The 4,288-nt window shown below is 40.5% G+C and overlaps 1 pseudogene; it reads left to right on the forward strand.

The window, feature by feature from the left end:
* Nucleotides 1–1,749: 1,749 nt before the first annotated feature.
* Nucleotides 1,750–3,026, forward strand: LOC105499440 (non-histone chromosomal protein HMG-14 pseudogene; annotated as a pseudogene).
* The last annotated feature ends 1,262 nt before the right edge of the window (nt 3,027–4,288 follow it).

Genomic DNA, 4,288 nt, shown 5'->3' on the forward strand with positions numbered 1-4,288 from the left:
TTAGCTCATCTTAGGTATTGGTCATAAAATGATGTGAAAGGTAAACAGAAGAAAAGGTCTATAAAAGAAGAAAAGTAGTTCTTTACTACTACAGTTCTTGAAATTCTCTATCACATGGAATGGATAAAAAAGTAGAGCCTCTCTACATTCTATTTTGCCAAAACAGGATGAAGTAGTCAACTGTTATAGCCAAAATAATATTTCACTGCTAATAGAAAAACAGGCAGAAAAAACTACCTTGTCACCTTTTCTGGGAAAAGGAAAAATAAAGTTGTATTTCATCCTTAATTTTCCACCTTGTGGGCAAAAATAAAAGGAAAATTACTTCTGGGCAATACTGCACATATTATAGAATAATGAGCCATCTTAAGCAGTTGGGCAAGAAGCAGAACAACAAATGTTCACTCCAGAAAGAAGAGAATCATGCAAAAATAATAGTGTTGTTTTCAGAAGTAAAACTTAAAAAGAAATCAAAAGGGAGATACAATCAGATACACTATCATGGGCCAACTAAGAATGCCACATATATCATTGTTAAAGAGACAGTGTGGCACTTGGGCACACGCTGGCAATTTGGCACTTGGAAGCTGATCTGACTCATACCTGGCTCCTCACTGCCCTCATGGCCCTCTCTACCTGCAGCATCAAATCAAACCGTTTCATACCAGCTTTCTCCTCTCTCTCTCTCTGTCTTTTAATTAATTAATTGAACACTCCAACAAGTTTTTCTATAAAGCCAGCTAGTAAGATGGTCCCAAACACACCAATTCAATCAACTTTCAAGACTGGCTTCTAACTGCAGTGGCCCTTCTGTGTCTCTGTGTTGGCAAAATTATTAAGACGGCCCCCAAGATTCCCACGCCCTGGTGTATATGCCCTGAATAATTCCCTTCCCTTGAGTGTGAAGGCACTTATGGATATAATGGAATATCACTCTCTATATCAATAGGTTATGATGAATGGCAGAAGGTATAAACAGATGTAATTAAGAGCCCTAAGTAGTTGACTTTGAGTTAATAAAAAGACAGATTATGCCGGGTGGGCCTAACCTAATCAGGGAGACCTTACAAGAGTTCAGATATTTGAAGTGAGAGAGATTTCTCCTGCTCATGTTGGAAAGGCAGACAGTCATGTTGTGAACTGCTAATACAGGACATGTAGCAAGAATCTGAGGGCACCCCCAGAACCCAGAGTAGTCCCCAAACAACGACCAGCAAGAAGCTGGGACTTCACTCCAACAACCCAAATCAACTGAATTCTGCCAAGGACCAGTGAGACTAGCAAAGGATGCGAAGCCTCTGAGGGACTTGCAGCCCTGGCTGACCCTTGATTCCAGCTAAGTGAGACCCTGAGCAGAACGCCCACCTAGCTCATACCCAGACTTCCCATCTGGGGAAGCTCTTTGATAATAGATGTAAGCTATTTGAAGTCACTATGTTTGGGGTATTTTCTAATGCAGAAATAGAAAACTAATGAATTTATCGCTGAGCCTTAACATTTGAGAAAAATATGCCTAATCCAAGGTTTTGAGGTACTGTGAGGATTTATTAGGTAATGTGAGAGAAGACGCAAAAGGCCTTCTTTGTAAGACAGAAAAAGATGTCCCCATTGATTCGGTTGAGGGCATGTGATCGCCATTCATGCTGTTCATCAAGCATTTCCAGCCATCCCCCACTGTAGATGCCCACAGCCCTGCACAGTAGTCCCCTTATCTGAGGTTTCATTTGTCAGGGCTGTTACCCATAGTAAATGGCAGTCAACCGAAGTCTAAAAATATTAAATGGAGATTGGCGCGTCTCCTTGTCCCCGCAGGTCAGCTCCGCCGAAGGGGCCGCCGAGGAAGAGCCCAAGAGGAGATCCGGGCAGTTGTCAGCTAAACCTCCTGCAAAAGTGGAAGTGAAGCTGAAAAAGGCAGCAGCGAAGGATAAATCTTCAGACAAAAAAGTGCAAACAAAAGGGAAAAGGGGAGCAAAGGGAAAAGGGGAGCAAAGGGAAAACAGGCCGAAGTGGCTAACCAAGAAACTAAAGAAGATTCACCTGCAGAAAACGGGGAAATGAAAACTGAGGAGAGTGCAGCCTCTGATGAAGCAGGAGAGAAAGAAGCCAAGTCTGATTAATACCATATACCATGTCTTACCAGTGGTCCCTGTGTCCCTTCTTGTACAATCCAGAGGAATATTTTTATCAACTATTTTGTAAATGAAAGTTTTTTAGTAGCTCTAGAAACATTTTTAAGAAGGAGGGAATCCCACCTCATCCCATTTTTTAAGTGTAAATGCTTTTTTTTAAGAGGTGAAATCATTTGCTGGTTGTTTATTTTTTGGTACAACTAGAAAATAGTGTGGGATATTGAATTATGGGAGGCGTTGACTGTCTCGGGTGTCAGCTTAACATTCCATAGATGGGGGGTTAGTTTTTATATCCTAGAATGTATATTAAATGGCAATATGGAGTCAGTCCCGCATTTAATGTCTTGAACATTTTATTTTACTTCTATTCTCATGTTTTTTAGTAGAATTGTTTCCTAAAGAAAACCACTCCTTGTTCATGGAGCTCCCTGTCAGAATTGTGTGCACTCTGTGACATCTTTGGTTGTGGTAGTCCTGTTTTCCTGATAACTTTGTTACTGTGCTGTGAAAGATTACAGATTTGAATATGTAGTGTACATGCTATTCAGTTGTGAACTGATGGGCCATATGTAACAGCTGATCAACATGTGAAGATACTGGTACTTGATAGCCTCTTAAGGAAAATTTGCTTCCAAATTTTACGTTGGAAAGTCACTGGAATAACTTTAAAAAAGAATTACAATACATGGCTTTTTAGAATTTCATTACATATGTTAAGAATTGTGTACAAATTGAAATGTCTGTACTGATCCTCAACCAATAAAATCTCAATTATGAAAAAAAAAATTAAATGGAAAATCCCAGAAATAAACACTTCATAAGTTTAAATTGTGAGCCATTCTGAGTATTGCAATGAAGTCTCTGATCTTCCCAGTCTGTCCCACCAGGGATATGAATCCTCTCTTTGTCCAGTGTCTCCATGCTTTAGATGCCCACTCATCAGCCAGTTAGTAGCCATCTCAGTTGTCAGATGGGAAAAACATAAGGTTTGGTACTATCAGCAGTTTCAGGCATCCACTGGCGTCTTGTCTGTTTGCCTTGGTGTAATCCTTGTTGGAAGGATGATGTGCATGATGTCGGCAATGAGGTGGAAGCAGAGGTGATATGTATCATTTCTGGGCCACAGCACTTGACCGATCCAAGACTCTCCAGAGCTCTCTTTCTCTCTGCTATAGTGCACAGTAGTGTTCCTGGTAACCTGGGTCTACACTGAAGACATGTGGGGTGGATCCTATTCTCTCATCATGCACCTGTAGTGTGAATAAAGTCTTTGTTATTTTAATAACAATATAATTGTATGGTTGTTTGTTACTGCGGCATAACTTAGCCCATTCTGACTTGAATGGGGGCTTACCGAACTACACAGCCCAAAAAGACAGCCAGAGACACAGAAATGAAAAGATAAGATAGGAGGGCATACAACGTCTTTCATGTTTTCTTATGTCTAAGTTATTTCCGCTCCTCATCGTAAAAAACAAACACCTGAAGTAAGTGCAAGCAGGAAAGAAAAACATGAGAATGTTAGATGCCTCATCCATGTTGAAAAGTATGGAAATAGCAGGAAATGGCACTAATGTCTGAGAAGAAGGTCAGAACCAGCTGAGTGGTTGGCTCTTTTCTCTACTCTCCAGTGAAGAGTAGGGGAAGCTCTTCTTGCACAACTCTTCTTAGGACAAATGCCATCATCAGTCTTTAGAGTTCCCGTGGTCCCTTAATTGCTGGAGGCTAGAAGGCAGAGTCTTCATGTCCTGCTGAGCAAGAGTGCCAAAGATAATTTAGAGCAAGTGTGTTTATCCAGCAGAAACAAACAACACAAACAAACAGAAAGTCTAACGGTGGGGTTGGGGGAAGGTACTATCAGAAGAAAAAAGAGATGGGCAGTAAAATCCTGTTTTAGAAAAGGAGAGAAGCAGCATCGGGCTAATAGGAAGATGTGTGTTATGTGATCAGTTTGATCAGTTTTAAGGGTCTTTTGAAAGTAGTTCAGATGTGTTCTGAGGCAAATACTAAACTTAGATCTTAAAGATAGAGGTTCTGGTGAAATGTTCTTTGGGAAATTAGCAGAAATTCCATTCTAGCAGGTTTGGATTTTGAAGATAAAAATACCACTGGCTCTGTGAACAGTGGGATACTTAAAGCAGACAAGTATAAATTAAGCT

Source organism: Macaca nemestrina, chromosome 6, assembly GCF_043159975.1.
Source record: "Macaca nemestrina isolate mMacNem1 chromosome 6, mMacNem.hap1, whole genome shotgun sequence".
Lineage (NCBI taxonomy): Eukaryota > Metazoa > Chordata > Mammalia > Primates > Cercopithecidae > Macaca > Macaca nemestrina.